We start from the raw sequence: 22,010 nt of genomic DNA on the forward strand, positions 1-22,010 counted from the left end.
AAGGTTTTGCTAATGCCAAAGAATGTTTCACAGGTTATGTGAAAAAATAATTCTATGTAAAAAAAGAAACTGAAAGAATATTGGATGGATGATCAACAGAACATACTTGTTGATGTAAGGGATATTTATAGAACTTCTTGAATTTCTTTATTTCATCTCACATACTCTCTTCTCTTATGTGTGTATATATATCTGGATTTAACAGATCAATAATCTTGACAGTATTTTAGGGTTGGAAATTTATTTAGTGTATTGAGCTATGTTGCCCCATATCTACCTTGGTTTTTCATTTGTATGCTTATTAGTATAGTGTAGAGACTTTATTGAAAATGAGAGAAAAATTGTAAGTTCTCATGCAGATTATGCTTGGCAAACACTTGCTGAACAATGCAGTTATTCCACCAATGCATATTTTTTTTTGCCTGAAAAGAGTTTCATAAAATTCTGTGAATTCTGGGATTCTGTTTTTCATATCGCAGGAATTTGTTGACTTGAGTGATATGATTTGAATCATCTAATGTGAAGAATATGAAATGATTTGATGTATAGGGTGTTATATTGCAATGAGTTTGTAATTCATTCATTTTGTTACATGCTTTTTTATTTTTGCTTTCTTTTATCCAGATATTATGGTTGTTTGAAAATCAAGATTGCAGTGTAATTATTACATTTAAAAAAAAATTATATATTCATATATGTATAGGCTCTTTGTATGTGTACTTCATTTTCAGTTAAAAACGACTGATAATACCATTTGTGCTTTTTTCTTAACGACTAAAATACCAAATATATCGTAAAAGCATGACTTCTTCATAATTCTGTCTTTATATTCCAAAGTGCTATTGATGTGTATTGTGCCCAGGTTCTGTTATTTCAAGACCAATTTTTTATACTATTTTGATTCCAATATTGCTGCGGTATAGCATATGATATTAATGCCTCTGCCCACTTCGGTCCGTCCCATTTTCGTCCCACCTTCATAGCAGAGTGAGATTATAGGCGTTTCTGACGGTGGTGGCGGCGTCGACAACACCATATCTTAATCAAAGGTTAAGTTTTTGAACTGACAGCATGAGTAGTTGAAAGTTTATGGATCTGATTCATGAAACTTATATAAGAGTAATCAAGTATTACTGAACATCCTGTGCGAGTGTCAAGTCATATGATCAAGGTCAAAGGTCACTTAAGGTCATTGTACTTCGGCCATTTTAGAGGTAATTATTAGATTGCTCTAACTTTCAAAGTTTATAGAGATAGTGTATAAAATGTGGATATATGGGTAATCATGTATCATTGACAAGTCTTAGGTTGCATGGTCAAGGCCAAATGTCATTTATTGTCATTGAACGTAGTATTGTATCATTATTATATGAATGGTGTTTTTTGTGAATAATTATTTTGTAGTGGTTTTCAAAGTCAGCACTGCTGCTACATTGAATCGCTTGATGCAGGTGAGACTGCCAGAGGTGCTCTACTTATTTGTTCTTGTGATAGAACCGTTAACCAGATAAACTTCTTATTTGGATCATGAGAGTTACAATAATTTCATTAGTTTTCTATAAGGGTTATTGAATGAATTCTCATGATAAATCTAGACCTATTGATCTTAGTGGTAGTTACCAATTTGCTTGAAGTAAATCTAAAAAAGTTACATTGTAGAATTCAAAATGAACACAAAGACTTATCTTTGGCCACAAAGCATTTTTAATAATAGTTTTGTTCTGTTCTTGGATAAAGTATCTCAATGTCACCTGTAAATTAGACTAAGTCATTTACATTCCAACAATTTTTACCTTACAGTCTATGGTTAAAAGATTTTCATTGTGATTATTTTCTCTTTCCTTTTTTTATTGTATTTTTTCATTTCAAATGTTGAAAGTAAATCAGAGAAAAGTATATGGAACTAGTTCATTAAACTTGGACATCAAGTATTACTTTAGATTTTGCTTGAGTTTCAGGTTGCATGACCAAGGTCAAAGGTCATTTAGGGTCAATGAACTTTGACCATGTTGGGGGTATTTGTGGAATTGTCATCATGTAACTTTATAAGTTTATAGATCAAGTTCATGAAACTTGGACATAAGGGTGGCAATGTATCCTGGGGCGGTATTCTGAACATTGTCTTATGTCCATATTTTATCTTATCTCAGAGATATGACAAAATCGGTATTCTGGTGGATGTCATAACTTTTGTCACAAAAATTGTCATAAATTTTGTCTTATCTCTTTGGCGCGCACCAAAAATACGCGGCTTTAATGCGCGTAATCCTTTTATACAAGCAAAAGATATGACAAAAGTTATGACAGGGGGTAGCAGTCATAAATTTTGTCATATCTTTTAGTACCAAATATCCCGATACCCTGCCGACTGAATGTCAAGCATATAACGATATCATTTAGATTAGATTGTGGTATTAGTTTCACTCATCATCCACGACAATTTTTAAAATTATTTTTTCATGCTACAATTAGTTAGGCCCTACATATTAATTTCTCTTTTTTTTCTCTGTTTTCCTTATTTTTCTACTTCTCCTCTAAAATCCTTCACAGCTCCCTGTCTCTCTTTGTAATTAAGCGCATCAATATTCGCGTAGTTGCGCGATGCCACCAACAGAATTGGGAATACCCCTACCTGTCACGGGGCATTCCTATTGGCTAGAAGGGCTCCCACTGGGAACTAACGATGATTTTGATTGGATTGCTTCCGAAAAGATGGGCGGGAACTTTGAGAGATATGACAGGGAAAAGACAATGTTCAGAATACCGATTTGTGACAATCATAGCGGTGTCACATCTCGGAGAGAAATGACAAAATTTATGACAAAAGTTATGACAGAGTTACAGAATACCACCCCTGAATACCCTTTGCACATTTTAGGAACATGGCCAAGATCAAAGGTCATTTATAGGTCAATGAACTCTGGCTGTATTGGGAGTATGTGATGAATTGGCATTATAACTTAAAAAGTTTATGGATTTAGCACATGAGACATGGACATAAGGGTAATCAAGTATGATTGGTTGTGTTGCGTCTGTCTTAGGTCACATGATCATGGTCGAGTATGGGTCAATGGACATTTTATTATCATATTTAATAGTGTTTTCTTCTGTAAATAATTATTCATTAGCTTTTTTCAAAGGCAGCATTGCTGCTATATCGAATTGTGTAATGCAGGCAAGACTGCCAGAGGTGTTCCACTTGTTTTATTTTAATCTTAATATTCTTTTACTTATAGTGTTTTTACTATGTTGAACCCACCGTGTATGTACATTCAATTCAATATTTATATCCAAAGATAAAAGCATTGATACATTTTTAATAATTCAACAATGTAATGGAAGTAGCAACTCTGTAGGCATAGCTTGTGAAATGGTAACATATGGACCATAAAGACATTGATACATCACAAAAACTTATCCGTAAAAAGTCCATTACATAACAAGGGAAAAAACGAAAACGCATTGCAACTTTTTACACGTTATATCTCTCAATTTAGGGACCAAATGTGAGTTTTTCTTAGGTTTGTCTTAAAATTTATTCAAAGATGGTGCATTTCTGATGTCTTTAGGTTATTGTTCCACTGTTTCAGACCTGTATATGAATGTTATGCTAATAGAAACACGTCTTGTGTCTTGGAAAATAAATGAAGAGGAGGATGTATGGTATTTATATCAATTTTGATTTGTATCACCTGAGAAAAATGAACAGGCATTAGCCAAATGATACAATGATAAATTGAAATACATTGCTGGTTGGTTGTAATATCTTCTAAAGTAAATAGCTTATAAAGCTCCGAGTATGTGTTAACTTTTGATCTTGGGCTTGCTACAGCTATGATTCTAACTATTCTATTTGGTTTTGTAACTAGTTTCTTTTGGTTAGAATGAAAGTACTACCCTAAACTGAGTTACAATAAGACAAGGCAATATATGTGTGGAATACACCACTCGCAATATATCAACTGGTAAAAAAGTTAATCTGAATATGATACCAATATTCTTTGATATTTTCTTGTCTATATATTGTATGTGAAATTACCAAGTTATCAATGGTTACATCAAGAAATTTTGTTTTTACAACTTTAGGAATCTCAATACTATTCAACTCTAATTTTGAAAAAGTGTGTGTCATACTGTCTATTGCAGTTACTTTAAATAATTAAGTTACATTTATGGTGGTTGACAAGGCGCTCTTTACCATTAAACAGTTTATTTGTATCAGCAGCATATAGTATGAAAGATGGGATATTTGACACATTTGCAATATAATTTATGTACAATTTAAATAACAAAGGCCCTAACAAGTACCCTTGTGAAACTCCACACACTGTTTTCTTCGGTTCTGACAATCAGGTATTATATTTAGTACATTGAAATTGATTGGAGAGGTAGATGCCAACTGTGTGCTATTCCTGGAATCCTGTAGTGCTTATATTTAGCAAACAGGATATCATGATTTATATTCACCACCTCTGACAATTTAACAAAAACACTAATAAGAAAAGAATTGCATTCAAATGCATGTACAGAGAGCCATATTTATTGAAAAAAAAATTTCGGAGGCCACACTGATAGCTACCCAAAATATTGCATTTATCTAGGAACTTGACAGTGCGTTTAACTGTGTGAGTAAAAAAAAATCAAATCTAGACGCCTCACATATCCCCAATTAAAAGAAAAAAGCATGAATGTATAATCATTATGTATGACTGGAAAAGGTATCTCACAAATAATTTGCTACCATATTTATGGGGTATGTGTTACCTAACACTTGGATGATCAGGAGGTATTCTTTGCAGTGACTTTTGATTTGTGCAAAAGTAAGGCATGAATGAACCTCAGATGCCAATGATGTCATAATCCTACATGAGTTCGTAGACATATTGGCAAATCCCTTTTCAATGAAATTAACTTGAGAATTTATACTTAAAAGTGTTTATTGAAAAATTATCATGTAAATTACTGAAAAGAAATGTTTTGAAATGGATTTTAATGCAACTCTTGTAGAATTATGACATCATGATACAGGATTCCGATCAGAGTTATTGTAGACAGTGGCGGCAAGGGAAAAGGAGAGATATTACATAATCACTTTGATGCCGATGATTCCACATGGCTTACTGGATAGAAAAGAAGTTTTATTCCAAACAGTTTACCGGTGGTATTAAGATTAGCAAGTCCATAACAGAATTGTATTCACTCACAGTGCTTTCATTGCAATATGCTTTCATACAGAATATTTATATCTACTTTATAATTGATGATACATGTATAAGGATTGTCCTCTTCCTCAACTCGATGTCTAGTTAAAGAATAATGAAGATATTACATGCATGATTCAACAGCTCTTTTTATTAATTATGTTAAATTTTAAAGGACAAGTCTACCCCAACGAAAATTTGATTTGAATAAAAAGAGAAAAATCTAGCATTAAGTGTAACACTGAAAATTTATCAAAAATTGGATGTAGAATAAGAAAGTTATGGCATTTTTAAGTTTCGCTTAATATCACAAAACAGTTACATGCACATCCTGGTCAGTATGCAAATGAGGGAACTGATGATGTCATCCACTCACTATTTCTTTTGTATTTTATTATATGAAATATTCTAAATTTTCATTGTCCTGTAAAACAAAGTTTTGTTTCTTAAATGTGGAATTACCATTGTTTTTAACATTGTATGATCCAGTCAAATTGGTCCTTATTGTCAAATCTGTAAAAATTGAAATATTGTATAATTCAGACAATAAAAAAAAGAAATAGTGAGTATGGACATCGGCAACTTTCTCATTTGCATTTCACCGAGTTTTGCATATCACTGTTTTGTGAAAAATAAGCAAAACTTTTAGATGTCATAACTTTCCTATTCTACATTCAATTTTGATGAAATTTTCAGCATTATGCTCACTTGATTTTTTCTATTGATCCAAAGCTACGTTCTTTTTTTTGGGGGGGGGTGAACTTGACATTTGAAGTGTTTGTTTTGGTTTTGGGAAAAAAATATTAGGAGAAAGGAATACAGGAGGAAAGAGAAGTGGTAGTGATTCAGTTACCAGCTTAATGACCAGATGAATTTGATGTCTCTGAAATGGTTTCAATTATTTTGTATTTCCTGTCTCATTTTTTGTTTCAACTGAACGATATGCGGCTAATACTTATTTATCACCTTTCCCGTTGGTCCATGAGTGTTTTTAGTCTGGTGGTCTCTTTGTTAAAAAAATGAGTGTTCAACTTGATCTCATTTCTTTATTTTTGCATCAATTATTGTGTTCATAATTGGAATGGTACAAGTGATCTTTGGGTGATACCACACATGTGTTCTTGAGGATGATAAGGTCATATAGGGGTCAAAAGATATTGAATATTTTATATATCGCAAAATCAGGCTAGACTTTTGGTTCGTGAACCACCTTGTCATATAATCCTTAGCATTAAATGCTATACGTGACTGACCAACACATTTCACTTGTTACAATTTGTTTCGCATAGAGATCTACAAGTACAATAATTACCTTCATCTCAGATCAAGGAATGTTACCAGTGCTATACCTTCCACAATAAAACATTAAGTGTAATTTATATGTTTTTAATATACTGTATATATTATTGTCTAAACTCATTTTGTATGACAATTTGATGCATCTATAAACTGTTTATATATATTTTGTTTTAAATTGTTGAAGTTATTATTATTTTGTTTATGGTGACAAGTATTTAAATTGACAACCTTTGATGTGATAACCTTGTACAAACACACATTGGTAGTGTTATTTTCTTCAGTGCTAATCATATGCTAATATAAATCCATTTCCATGCATACATGTAAATGATCGTGTAAGCACAAACGAGTCAGTACTTTCTTTTCAATGATCTCAATTAATAAAGTTTTATGAAGATATTATAAGCCCATAGTTAGTAGTAATGCTATCTATACTGGAGGGAATAATATCAGGATTGTTTTATTATAGTTATACCCCTCTGAATCTATATCTGCTATCCAAAATGAATTATTGAATATAACAATTGTTAAAAGTAAAATTTAACTCGGTGATTATGTAAAGTGATGGTAATTGGATGCCATGTAATGATGTCTGTCTTGGATGAATGTATGACTTGATGAATACTTTAAAACAAACCTGTCAAATATGACTACATGATTGTCAGCTGAATGCAACTATTATTGATTATTTTAGTCATATTTGACTACATACTGTAGTGAAATTTGCCAAAACACATTCATATATATTCAGTAAATAGTGGGAAAATTGAATCAAATATGACTACTTATCAATGACACCTAGCTGACAAGTTATTTAGTCATTTTGACTCTTGTTTTTAAAGTTTTTTTAATGAAGGATTAATTCTCCAGGACGATTGATATGGGTAAAATGCAGATATTTTTTGTGTGTTTTGTTTTTTTTTCTCTAGATTTTTATTTAGAAAATGAGTGTTTAGTTTATTTAATTGTGATAATGATGATATTTCAAATGTGTTCAGATCTTGTTAAAGTTTACTGACCTGTATGATGATATCCTGTTTTGATTTATATCTCAGCAATCATCAGCAGTACAATTCTCATTAATCATTCAAGTATAAGACATTATAAAACAATTTCTCGTTGTGCTTCTATTCCACCTTTGATCGAAAAATATTTTTGTATGTTTAAGTAAATTCCCCAGCAAGGGGGGGGGGCAGTTAGCCCGCTCCCATCAGAAAGTTATAAAATTACATTGTAGCGGCAAGGGGAAATGGATTGTTGTGTTAAAATTCCAAAAATTTCTAACCGTGGCAGGGGGGTACCCCCACACCCTTCCCGCGCAAAATGTCACACGCTCGTTACTCTGCATGAAAAATTGATTCCTCTTTTTTTCTAAAGTTGGCAAATATGAAATTATTAGAGGTATGGTTTAATGCTATATGAAGGGCCATTTATGTTACAAAGTGACAATCAAATATTATTCAATACTTATTATGTATTTATTTATTTGCATACATACACTTGCAACCACACATCAAACTTCGTGCATACTTTGTAAATTCCTGCTGCATTTGTAACTTGATTCACAACCAATGACTTTCTTTGAGGGAGGAGCGACTTCAAGAACGACTGGTGATCCTTTCTTGCGTGCTAAATAATCACAAAACGTTTACCACAAGAAAGGATCACCAGTCGTTCTTAAAGTCACTCCGAACTGACGAACAGCTTTATGAAACGACCCATGGGTCTTTGATGTAAAAATTTATTGAAAATTCTAATTGATTATTGTTTTGTATGTTGTGCTTCTGTGATAAAAAAAAAGAAAACTGTTGGTCACTCCATGAACTGCTAATTGAGGGTTTGCAATATTGAACAACATTTCTACAACATCAGAGAAACCTTGTAAATTGTTTCTGCTTCGAGGAGTTCACAAACGGTGAATTTTCTGAAGATTAATGTTTTGATGTTTGGAATAGGTTTGGAATTATGTAAAACATCTCGATTGCATGATATTTTCCACTCGTGATCAGCAATACATTGTAATATCTCTGTTGGCCATCTTTAGGGTCTTTTTGCTATGTTACTTTCTGTTTATTGTGTGATGTTTATTTTGATCAATAAAGGGTTCTGTGTATGCTTTTCATAAATCCGGTGTTTGGTGTGCCTTATTTGGATTAAAACGGGAGTTAAAGAGTCGGTAAATAATACAACTCGGTTCGAGTTGGTGGCGATCCTCCTTAATGACAATATTTTAGAGGTATTATTAGTGTAGTACGGTATACACAGGCCCCTTAGGACTTATGTGCCAAAATTGATTTTTGGTTGTTTTGGCTTCAATAGGGACCCCTTAGACCAAAAATGATGGGGTTCAAATTTTTCGACCCCTTCGTGGGTTCTTTTTTTTTTTTTGGCGCCGTATTGTACAAAGCCCAATAAGATAATCCATTGTTTTCAACCTTATATCCCACTTTTCTTCGCCAATTTGATTTTTAGTTGTCTGAGGTGTATAAGAATAGTTATTTAACGATGTTGTGATGTCAATTTTTTTCCACTTTTACCATTTGGGGGTGGACTTTACGAAAAATGACCCAAAATTGTAAAATATTACCCAAAAAATGTGATTTCCCCCTTTTTGGCACTAGAATTGGGATAAAGGATTACAAATTGAAATGAATATGTCTTGTTATACAACCAATAACAGAAGAATATATAACATGTAATTTACATGTATATCTGTATTTTTGGTCAATTGATGTAAAAATTAACCCTAATTTAGGAATTTATGCAGTGAAAACCTTACAACACTAGAGGGCGCCAAAACTTACAATAAGCACTTTCCTTAAAAAGTATCGAATTCTAGGCACTAATTTTATCAATGAATTTGAAAGCTGACACATTTCATAGTAGGGGCATTTAATTTGTTTTGATTCCCCCCCCCCCGGGGGCGCCCAAAATGGCTGTCTTATGCTAAAAATCCACGATACATTGTGGCCTTTAAGTGGTTTCTATTCAAATGTTTTTAAGGGTGAAGAAGTATATCGGGAAAAGTTACATGGACAGCAAGTGGTCTCGTGAGTCCAGAAATCCAAGATGGCTTCCAAAAATGGAGTTTGAAATGGCTGTTGATACTTTAAATGGACATAGCACATTTTATATCAACATGAGATAGATGGAATGGGTGACTATAGACCATGGTTTCAATGATTAAATTGGGACAAGGACAGTCAGTGGTCCGGTATGTTGAAAAATCCAAGATGGCTTCCAAAAATGGAGTTTGAAATTGCTGTTGCTGCTTGAAAAACCGATAAAGTTAGTTCAATATCCGGGAATATGATTTTTTTTTTTGTGTGTGCCTACCATGGTAAAATGGGTCATATAATATAATAGTGTAAGTTAAAAGAAGAGTCGTTGGTCACGTATGTTAAACAATGGAGTCTGAAATAGCCGCTGTTATTTACTTTGGACATGTAATATCCATTAAGGATATGGTTTGATGTCTAAACCATGATTTTTAAAGTCAGAAAACTAGATACAAGCGTTGGAGCGTTATGGCCAAGATTGATATTGTATAAACTCTGAACATTATTGAGAGATGGGAGTCATTTTAGATGCCATTTTGAAAACTTTCTTGGATTTTTATGCAAAATGGACAAGTCCATATCTTTGTAACCAGTCGAAATTATCATTTTAATCGTGAAACCAGGGAGTGGACACCAAAATCACATGTCCTTGGCGGATTTTGAATGAAATATATCAATTTTTAAGTAACAGCAGTCACTTTAGACTCAGATTTCTTGACGCCATTGGATTTTTCGACATAGACCACTGACTGTCCTTGTTATAATAAAATATTAATGATATAAGTATATTTACCTAGGGAAGCCACTTCAGTTCTGAAAACTCTTTTCCCAGCTTGCCCTACTTTTATCATTAACCCTGCTTTAGATGGGCTGCCTAGGCGCTCAATCATTCAAGGAATTTCTTCATACCGGGTACCCATTTACCTCACCTGGGTTGAGTGCAGCATAATCGATGGATAAATTTCGTGCAGAAGGAAATTATGCCATAGCTGGGATTCGAACCCACGACCCTCTGTTTCAAAGTCAGAAGGCTAATTCACTTGGCCACAACGCTTGTAACTAATTTTCCGACTTTAAAAACCATGGTTTAGACGTGAAACCATATCCTCGATGGATATTACATGTCCATTTGTAAATAACAGCGGCTATTTTATACTCCAGTGTTAAACATACTTGACCAACGACTTTACTTTTAACTTATACTATTGTATAATGATAATAATAATGTTAATAATAATGATAATTCGTGAGAAATAATTTTGGTGCCTACACATGTTATAAAGGGTCAGATAATACATTCGACAAGTAACAAGGATATTTAGTTTTCCACTTTGTCCAAGAAATCCATGGTAGATTAAAAATGTATCAAATGGGTGCTGTTACAATCTCATGAATCAATTTGATAACTTATTCCATACATTTAAGTGTAGGCACCAACATATTTCTCACATTTGGATATTGTATCAATGATGTATCCAATTTTAAGTAACAGTAGTCATTTTTAAAACACATTTTTGGATTTTTAAGGCAAAATGGATAACTGCATGATCATTGTAACCATTCTTTAATGTTTTAACTCTTGAAATACTAGTGTAGACACCAAAATAGTATCCCCATGTGTATGTTTAACGTTCTACATCCACTTTAATTTAACAATAGTCATTTAAGACCAATTCTTAAACAGTTTTAAAGCAAATCTAGGATTTTTGGACAAACTTGACACCCGACTATTCTTTCAACTTGACACTATATATTACTTGACCCTTTAAACTCTAGTGTAGGCACCAAACTCAAATCCACAATGCGCATTTTTAATGAACTATGTCTACTTTTAAGAACTACAGTCAATTTAGACTGCATTTTGGAGGCAATATCGCATTTTTGGACATACCAGACCACTGACTGCCCCTATTAACTTGTCCTAATGTATTATTTAACCCTTGAAACCAGTGGTTTCATAGGCAGTGGGGGGGACGTGTCCCCCCCCCTAAATTTTAGTTTGGGGGACGGCCCCCCCCCTAAATTTCGTTTTGATTAACTTTTTTTTTTTTTTTTTTGCTTATCAACTTTTTTTCCTGCGTGCCCCCCTAAATTCACGTGGCCCCCCTGAAACGTGTGTTGTCCCTCCCCTAAAATGTAGGTTGATGACCTTTTTTTTTTTTTTTTTTTGCTTGTCAAATTTTTTTGGATAGCTACTAATAAAATTTATGATGATGACCTTTTGTTTTTCATTGCTTGTCAAAAAATTTTTGGTTAGCAACTCATAAAATTTAGGTCCAAAAACTTTTTGGGGGGCTCTTGTCAAATTTTTTACCTGTGTAAATCCCAAAATTTCAGGTGGACACCCCCTAAATTTTCTGGCTTCCGCCGCCAATGAGTGGTTTAGACACCAAAATGACATCTCCCAGGCCAATATACAATGAACTGTATCCCTTTGAGTATCAACAGCCATTTTAAGATCAATTTTTGGAATTCATCTTTGATTAATATGAAATACCAAACCACTGACTGTCCTTGTAACTTATCCTTACATATTACTTGACCCAAAAGCCAGTAGATTAAAGTTTTTAAAAAGTAACATTTCCCTGGTCGATATGAAATCAGCTAGCTATGTCTACTTAAAATTTTAGCAGCCATTTCAGAATAATTTTTTTATAAGCTATCATTGATTTTTGGACCCACCAGACCACTCACTGTCCTTGTAACTTTCCAATTTACTGCTTCACCCTTAAATCCATTGAATCGAAACCAAATTATGGATTTTTAGCACGCGGCAGCCATGTTTGGATTTTCCAGGTACCCTGGGGTCCTTATATTCACTCTACCCTGTGTCAAATAATTTTACTTCCTAGACCATGAAGTATGAAACCAATTAAGATTCTCGGGGGGATAATGAGTGAGTCGTATTCATTAATTTTCAGAGAAGTGTGGCCATCTTGGATGTTATCTTGAAAAAACCACTTTCCCTGTATGATGCGGATTTCGTAGATTTTTAGTTTATTATTCCTGAGGTCAAATAGTACTAACAACTGTTTAAAAAAATTGTTGCAATTTTTCCGGGTAAGGGTATTTTCGTTTGTACATTGAATGGTCTATAGGCCCTACCTTAGAGATTGAGGCACAATGCAGGTTTGTCAGTTCGGAAGTTCTCTAAATCTTGTGAAGGTCAATTAATAAAAAAATTACGTACTGATAATGTGCATGTGTGTGCGTGTAGGGGCATAAAAATATAGTTTATGTGTTTCTTTCTGTCTATCAGTAATTGGAAATTGACACTAATTTACAATTTCAATAGAAGTCTTTTCATCGTAAATTGTACTCTAGAACGAGTGGACGAATGGTGAAAGTTGTATGCAAGTCAGTGGGGGTAGGGGATATGGTTGGTAGGATGGTCATCTAACTGGAAGTCTTCAGATATATAAGCATTCTAGCTGTCTAGGAATGAATACCATAAAATACCATAAAACAATTCATTTTTTAACCAGGCGCAAAATTGCTAATGCACCTATTTTAGGGGGTCTTGGTCAGTATAGGTGACCACGCCCCAGGAAGTGGGTAAGCAGTATGGGTCTGGAAAATTTGAATTCTATCACTTCCTGAAAGATTGGACCCAAGTGAATCCAAAATGAAAAAAAATGGCACAAAAGTCCTTCATGAGCTGCTGTGTCATGATATACCGTACCACACTAATATCATTATGATATGTTATGGCGCCATCTAGTGTTGTAGTAAGGTTTTCAGTGCATGAACTCCTGAAATGGGGTTGATTTTTCATCAATTGACCAAGATTGATCATATAAATTATATGTGATGCATTCCTCTGTTATTGGAATGTATAAGTTTTTGTCCTAATTCTAGTGCCAAAAAGGGGGAAATTACATTTTTGGGGTAATATTTTACAATTTGAGGGCATTTTCCCCAAAATCCGCCCCCACATGATAAAAGTGAATAATAAACATTGACATCACAACATCAACATTCATTCTTGTACACCTCAGACAACTTAAAAATAAAATTGGAGAAGAAAAGTGAGAAAGAAGATTGAAAACAATGGATTATCCTATTGGGCTTTGTACAGGCCAGTATGGCGCCAAAAAGGATCCCCACGAAGGGAAGGGGGGGTCTGAAAATTTGAACCCCATAATTTTTGGTCTAAAGGGACCCTATTGAAGCCAAAACAACTAAAAAAAATCAGTATTGAAAAAAAATCCTACGGGACTACACACCATACCGCTGTGATTATGCAAACAATAAAAATTTCATCAATTTCGGACCTGGACCCCGTCTTACAAAGAGTTACGATATGTCTAATCAATCGTAACTCTGTGGAAATCCATCAGTGTCATAATTTTTTCTACAAGAAATTTGCAAAGTGTCCTTTGTAAACAAAGGAGAACACACCAAACTGTCAAGAAATCAATGAATTTATTGATATACATTAATATCTAGATTGTTTAAACAAAACATGCATTTTATATGATGACTTTGCTGGCTTTCCATAGTTGCGATTGATCAGATCAATCTCAAGTCTTTGTAAGACGGGACCCTGGATTTACAAAGTTTACATTATGTCGGTGAAATAGTTCTACAATGAGCGAGCTGTGAAAGGGGGGGGTAATAACTGAGAAGGTGAAATCCGGGGGGGGGGCACTTCGATTGAAGGGTGGGGTCTCGAAAAGCACCCTAAACAAGTATTTTCCATATTCTGAAAACGCCCCCTTTAACAAGTATTGGCGTGTGAAACCTTACCCTTAACAATTATTGGAAACAAAACGATACCCTCGGCAAGTATTCCCTTAATCGTACCCCTGTATGTCATGGACGTCTGTCGTCGGTTTTACCTTTACCTACATCATTGCGTATACGGCCCAATTACCTCCCATACCTCACGCAAATCGGACTGTAAAGACGTGTGTTGACGGGGCAAAAACTACATCCTTATAAAACATTTTAGTTTTTTGTATACCGTCAAGAATTTGACCCTAAACACGTAGCTTTCCTAGCGAAATAGATATCCTTTTTTCATTATTTTAGCATTTCTGACACCCTTATTACGTTACGTACGTAACGTGCCCTATCTTGAAAACGACATCCTTTTTACGTGTTCTTTTTTGGGGGGTCGCTTGTCAATGCAAGTGCCCCCGGGGGGGGGGGTGAAAGAGAAAGTTTGACGTAACGAGTCAAAATTTTTGAGAGTCAATGTGGGTCCAAAATTCTTATCTTTCTTTTTTCAAATGTGATCCGAATTTTGTGACAGATTATTGTGCAATGTCCAGAAATTAAGCTGTATCCTTCAATCTTCGATTAAATTATCTGTTACGTTACCCCCCCCCCCCCTCTCTCTCTCTCTCTCTCTCTTCTCGCTCTCTATCGGTCGTGAGGCTTATTTTGTGGCACATATGTTCCCCCTCTCATTGTACGCCAGTGGGGGGAAGGGAGAGTAAGATGCTCGCTTCAGGGACCTGGGAACATTTTGTTTTTCTTCTTACTGGGGGTTCTGAGGCAAATTTAAAAAGCACAACGAAACAAGTTGTCATTACAAAATAGGGTTCAATTTGGTTCTGAGACATTAAATATTGAAAAAAAAATGAAAATAATACAACAAAATGGACGTAATTTTTTGTCCCGAGGAATTTGAAAAGCAGGACAAACAAATCACTACAAAATGAAGGTCATGTTTGTTACATTTCTCAATTTTTTCACACCTTCCACAATTCCAGGGGCTGCTGCCTGTGGAAAATAATGCATGCGGCACCCCCCCCCCCTGGAAAATCTTGAAGGTGCTTCTGCACCCACGCTTGCCAGGGGCATGACTGCATATTAATACACATGCGACAGACGGAGAATGAAATATTGTGAACTCTTCACAAGAGGGTCGATTTGCAAAGACAAAAAAAGGAGAAATTTGAATAAGAAATGAAATGTTGATATGGTGGGCTAAAGTAAAAAGGAAGGAAACGCTACCGACCTGTATCATTATCCAATCCATTCGGATATTCCGGTAATTCTTGAAACCGGAGTCCATATATCCGGCAGCAATTTTGTTGGCCAGTGATAACTGTCACTTTTCATTTTCGACAATTAAATGTTGAAAGTAGTTAAATTTAAAGAGAAGGAAAGGAATACCCTGTATATTTATGGATCTAAACATTCAATTGAGGAAAAAAGTTGTGTTGTATTTCGTTTTCAAATCTTACCATTTAAAGGGATACTCCGGGCTGAAAAATATCGTTTTAATTATTTAATAAGAGGAAAGCAAAACGCTGAAAATTTCATCAAGATCTTATGAAAATAACGAAGTTATTGCCTTGCAAAGCTTAGCAATGTTTTGTGAAAACACTTATATGCACGCCGCCATGATTACTCATTAGATGTTATTACGCCCATGCTTTCCCCTAATGTTATTACATGAAATCATAATAATTTTATTTTCATTCATGTGTGTGTTTTATGTCTCCCTTCAGAAAAAACAAGTTGCATCAACAAATATCTTATGCAATAAATCAGTTGTCAATCCATTTTCTTTTTTATTCGAAGTGGAAGAATCTGAATATGATTTCTTATAATAAAATACAAAAGAATAATTGGGGATATGACATCATCAGCTTGTTCATGAGGACACGCAGAGAGCTGTCATTTTTTGAGATATTGTAAAGTTTAAAAATGTCATAATTTTATTTTTCCTTGTCCGATTTTGATTTTAAAAAATCTCCAATATATTGTACCTTTCTTTTTACTGTATCTGTTCAAATCATATTATTTTCAGTATGGAGAATCCCTTTATACGAGATATGGACATGAGCCGCCCTGATTAGCAGTGATGTTGGCCCTGGGAAGCGAGGGTACTGAAATACCACAAGATTTTCCCCAGGGGGTGCAGCGTGTAGCATCCCTTGGAATTATGGTAGGTGTGTCAAATTGGAGAAATGTAATGAAAATGGCCACCATTTTGTGTTGAAACCATTTTTTGTCAAATATATTTCAGCACCCCCAGCAAAACAATCGTTCAGGATCCTTGTTAATGGGTCTATTCCACCCCCCCCCCTCCCCCCACTCCCGCGCTTTCCATTTCCAACGTTTACAATCTTTCTCTACGATTTGATATACAGATCATACAGAGACTTAAAAGGCATAGAGCAAATTTCTACGTACAAAAATGACGGGACCCACAATGGGATTCAGAATTCAATAAGTTATTATCCACCTGGAACCATGATGTACAAAGTCCATAAAACAGTTGAAGGGTGATAATGTGTTTAAAGGGATAGTCCGGGTTGAAAATATTTATATTTTAATACATAGAGTAGAATTCACTGAGCAAAATGCCGCAAATTTCATCAAAATCGGATAACAAATAATAAAGTTATTGAAGTTTAAAGTTTAGCAATATTTTTTTTAAAACAGTCGTCATGAATATTCATTAGGTGGGCTGATGATGTCATATCTCCACTTTCTGTTTTCTTATGTTATTACATAATATCATATTTTTTCATTATTTCATACTTGTGTGAATAATGTGTCTCCCTTATAATGAAATAAGTTGCAGTAGTAAATATCTAATGTACTAAATCAGTTGTCAATCAAATTTTTCTAGTTCTTCGAGGAAAAAATTTGAATAAACCTAATTTCATATTATAAAATACAAAAGAACAAGTGGGGATGTGACATCATCAGCCGACCTTATGAATATTCATGACGACTGTTTTCACAAAATATAGCTAAATTTTAAAAATCAATAACTTTGTAATTTGTTATCCGATTTTGGTGAAAATTTAGACATGTTGCTTAGTAAATTCTACTCTATTTTTTAAGCTATAAATACTTTCAGCCCGGACCATCCCTTTAAAATGGTCTTTCCCACGGTTTCGGAATGTTGACAAGATACATCAATTCTTAATTAATACTTTGTTAATCAATATATTACATGCATTTTTTTAGTTGATTGGTTGACGATGGTGACTGTAAATCATGTCCCTCTGTCGCTATATTGCATGGAAACGTCGCCCCCCCCCCCCGTCCAGAAAGTGCAAATAAAAATCGACATCCCTGAATATCAATGACTTTGTAGTCATGGACTCTGCCCAAATAAAAAAAAAACACTAAATTCTGATTTAAATTGTTTTATTAGCACTTCTACTGCCGCATGAATGCCCGGTTAGCTCAGTCGGTAGAGCATGGGACTCTTAATTCCAGGGTCGTGGGTTCGAGCCCCACATTGGGCGACACTTTTGTTGTTGTACTCGCCCCCCCCCCTCTCTCTCTTTCTCTCTCTCTTCGTACCCTTTTTTTCTCTCGCGGGTTAGAACTTTCAACGACATTTTTTTTTTTACTTTTAAGACTGATATAGTGTGCGTAATAGGCCCGATATAAAAATTTTGGTTAACTCGACTCGCAAGGGTTTAGATCCCCGTCGGATTGTACGACTTAAATAATTTGGCCAATTTAAAAACATTGCTCTCATTTAATGTGCATATATTATACGAAGCCCAATACAATGAATTGACAAAATGTCGTTCTAAAGGACAAGTCCACCCCAACAAAAAGTTGATTTGAATAAAAAGGGAAACAATCCAAAATTGAGCATAATACTGAAATTGTCATCAAAATCCGAATTAAAAAAAAATGTAAAATAAGAAAGTTATGACAGTTTGCTAATTTCACACAACAGTTTAATGCACATCCTGGTCGGGATGCACATGAGGGGACTGATGACTCACTTTTTTAGTATTCTATTCTATGAAATAGTAAATATTCTTATTTTCTCCCCTTGTCATATGAAATCGAGTTTTATTCCTCCCTGACCATGTGGAATTAACATTGTTTAATGTGGTTCAGCCAAGTTTTACATTATTGTCAATTCTGTAAAAATTGAAATATTGTATAATTCAAACAGTAAAAAACAAAAGAAATAGTGAGTGATGGACATCATCGACTCTCTCATTTGCATATCACTGAGTTGTGCATAACTTTTTGAGAAAAATAAGGGAAACTCTAAAATGATATGACTCTCTTATTTTACATCCGATTTTGATGAATTTGTCAGCGTTATGCTTGTTAGATTTTTCTCTCTATACATGTATTCAAATCAACATTTTATGGGGTGGGCTTTACCTTTAAGATTAAACGGATTTATCTTGCTTACAGGTTAGCTTTAAAAAGTAAAGCGAAACAACCATTTTGAATGCTTTAAAATAAACTTTATTCTGAAAAGTTTTGTCACCGAAAGCTATCAGGGTAAACCCGCAGAACGAAGCCTAGAATATATAGCAAATGCATTGAAAATGCAAGTCAAATCACACTGAAAAACTGAGAGGTCTTTGTCGTAAATTGTTGAACCGAGACAGCAGTTTTGTCCTACGTTTCGAAGCTGACGAAAAATATGTCGTTTGTTCAGAGAAGACACTGCTCCTTCGATTCACCAGCCATCGACAAAGACTCTATTGTCGTGAAGAGCAGTTGACAATACATTCGCTAGGTTCCCTACAGCGTTCTGCGTTAACCGGCAGTAACAAAAATAGTTAATATATCCCTCTAGCCATTGCCATGATTATACACAATTCAAAATAAAATTATAAAGGATATCCACCTCTGCCGAACAACGTAATAATCGCAAGTAAAAAAAACACATTCCTCTCTCAGAGATAGGTCTAGCTTCTGTCATTGTGGGCAAACTTTAATCAATCATTGTGGAGTGCTCTATATAGTCAAGAAGTAGATAAACGTTTTTGACCACAATATTGATGTTGAGAGAAGCTCATTTATGACATGACCGTCCCTGAAACAATCCAACAAGCAAAGTCGCTTCTGTATCAGAATAATCAGATCAAGATTTCATTTTCAATGTTTACTATAGGGTGAGCGTTTCAATGAAAGTATTTGTGAGATGCTTATCCGTTAAACATTGTTTATTAGACAGTAACCAAAAGAACAGTGTATCTAATCCATTCAAAATCAAGAAAAATTGTCAAATATGACAAATAAGAAATGTTGATGAAACGCTACCCATATGCTCTCGAGATTCTTTATCCGTGTTGGCAATCTGAATCAGCCCACATGGGTTGATTAAGTTGATACCCAACTTAGCAATATAAACATTTTTACATGCATACAACTTTGTAGATCAATGACAGATATATTATTGATATATGATACAAAATAAAAAAATATATATTTTTCAGCCTTCAATTTACAAAAAGAATACGTTCATGACAAGATGTCCGCGCTTGCATGGCTTGTTTATCTGCGCAGTAAAACAAGATTTGTGTATGTGTGTGTGTGTATGTGTGAGGGATTGCGTGCACAGTGGCAAGTTAAATCAACAATTCAAATAAACATTAATTAGGGGCGGATCCAGCTTTCGCGAATAGGGGGGGGGGGGGGGGGGTCGGAAAAATATTTTCATCCACATTTTTCACATCGGCCGCTCAAAACATGATTTTTCGTTGTTTTTTAGGGGTATTCCTAAATAAAAATCAATGTTTTAACTATTGATTTATTCTTACAAAAAGATAAAGTATCTCATAAGCCATAGTGACATAAAAATGGAATATTCTCAGCTGTCTTTGTAATCATGAACAAGAGATGCGAGCGTGAAGTGCGAGCTGAAAATCCTAAAGGGAGTAAAATATTATTACTAATCCGATCTGAAAATTTGGCATTCTCAACACTTTTTATAACGATGAACAAAATAGGTATCTAAGTTGATGCGTGCGAGAAGCGACTTGAAAACTGAACACTTATTGCTGTCATGACTGGGATGGATATCTCACTAGACACAATTGATCCGAACGCATAGCGAGAGCTGGAAAGTTTGGATTTTTCCGACCTTCTTTACATTCTAAGCACTTGCTTATTGTAATCTTGAACAGGAAAGGTATATAAATAGACAATTGATGTTAGCGCGAAGCGCGAGCTATTTTTTTTCTCTCTTTCTTTGAAACTGAACATTACAACTCCTGTTTTGTATCCATGAACAGGGTGTATATATGATCAATCGGTTACACTTCGTAATACCGAAGATTCTTAATTCTGAAGATTCGTTATTCCGAAAATTCGTTATTCCGAAGGTTCATAACCCGAAACACGTAAATTGCCCATACCTCGATGTACGTTAATCCAAAAACGAATAAGGGTTCGTTAATCCGAACATTTGTAGCGTTATTCCAAAGGTTCGTCAGTCCGAAAACGAAATAAGGTTCGATAATCCGATTAACTCGGTTCACTTTCCTTTCCTTTTCAATCATGTTTGTTTCCTATTTTGTACATAAAATTATTTGTAATGTTTTTATATTATTTTGGAAGTAAAAGATTTGAATTTGAATTTGATCTGAACGAAGCGTCGGAATTATGGATGTATGCGTGATCGAACAATTATTGGAGTGAACTGTCAAATGATTATTTTTTCCGCCTGAAAACATTCTGAGTACCTTTCTTAACCATGAATAGGATTGATATCTATTAATCATTTATGCGAGCGCGAAGAGGGAGCTAAATTCTTTTGAAATTTATGGGGCGTTGCAAGAAACTTACGATCAATTGCAAGTATATTTTCGTTCTAGAAATCAAACATGTGCCATGCAATTAATTGCAAATTTGCGATTGATTGCTAATCTGCTCCATGAAAAAAGGAGTGTAATCTGATTTGCTATATATAATTAAAAGTGATCAATCAACTTTAAAATTGCAACAAAATATTTGCGATTAATTTTTCTTGCTATCCTTTGCGCCTTTTGTAATGATACATGAATGATTCGAGCGTGAGCAGATATTTCTAATATACTTACGTGAAGTAACCCTTTTAACGCGGATTTCCCTCTCTTTGGCTCAGCCATGGGGATGAAGGTGTTGCGGCCGCTTCGCCGCCGCCCCCCTCCCCCTCCTCCGATCTGAATGTGATTAAAGTTCTTTAATGAAATATATTCCAACAAAGAGACAAACAGAGTGAAAATCATAACAAGAATATAAAATTAATTTTCTCAAGTCTGACATTTTGTCCAAGTCACAGTTGGCTGCCATGATATCGTTTGGAATGTGTTGTAAAACCTGCTGCAGCTTATAACCTACGAGCAAGAGGTCTATATATTTATCTCTTATTTTTCTCGCTTCGGACAGAAATTATTATATGTGCACGTAAAAAATACACTGCTAATTTATTTCGAAAAGCTTGATTCTAAAGGGAGCTAAAGGCACATCACATTTGAAAATATTTTGGGAAAGGTTGGCAAATTTGAGTTTTATTCCAAAAGGAGATAAATATATAGAACAGTATATATGATTCCAAAAGGAGCAAAATCCACTACATGGTAGATTAATACCATGTCCACCACTACATGGTGGAGCGTTGTGGCCCAGTGGATTAGTCTTCGGACTTTGAAACAGAGGAACGTGGGTTCGAATCCCAGCCATGGCGTAATTTCCTTCAGCAAGAAACTGATTCACAATGTGCTGCACT

Source organism: Lytechinus variegatus, chromosome 13, assembly GCF_018143015.1.
Source record: "Lytechinus variegatus isolate NC3 chromosome 13, Lvar_3.0, whole genome shotgun sequence".
NCBI lineage: Eukaryota > Metazoa > Echinodermata > Echinoidea > Temnopleuroida > Toxopneustidae > Lytechinus > Lytechinus variegatus.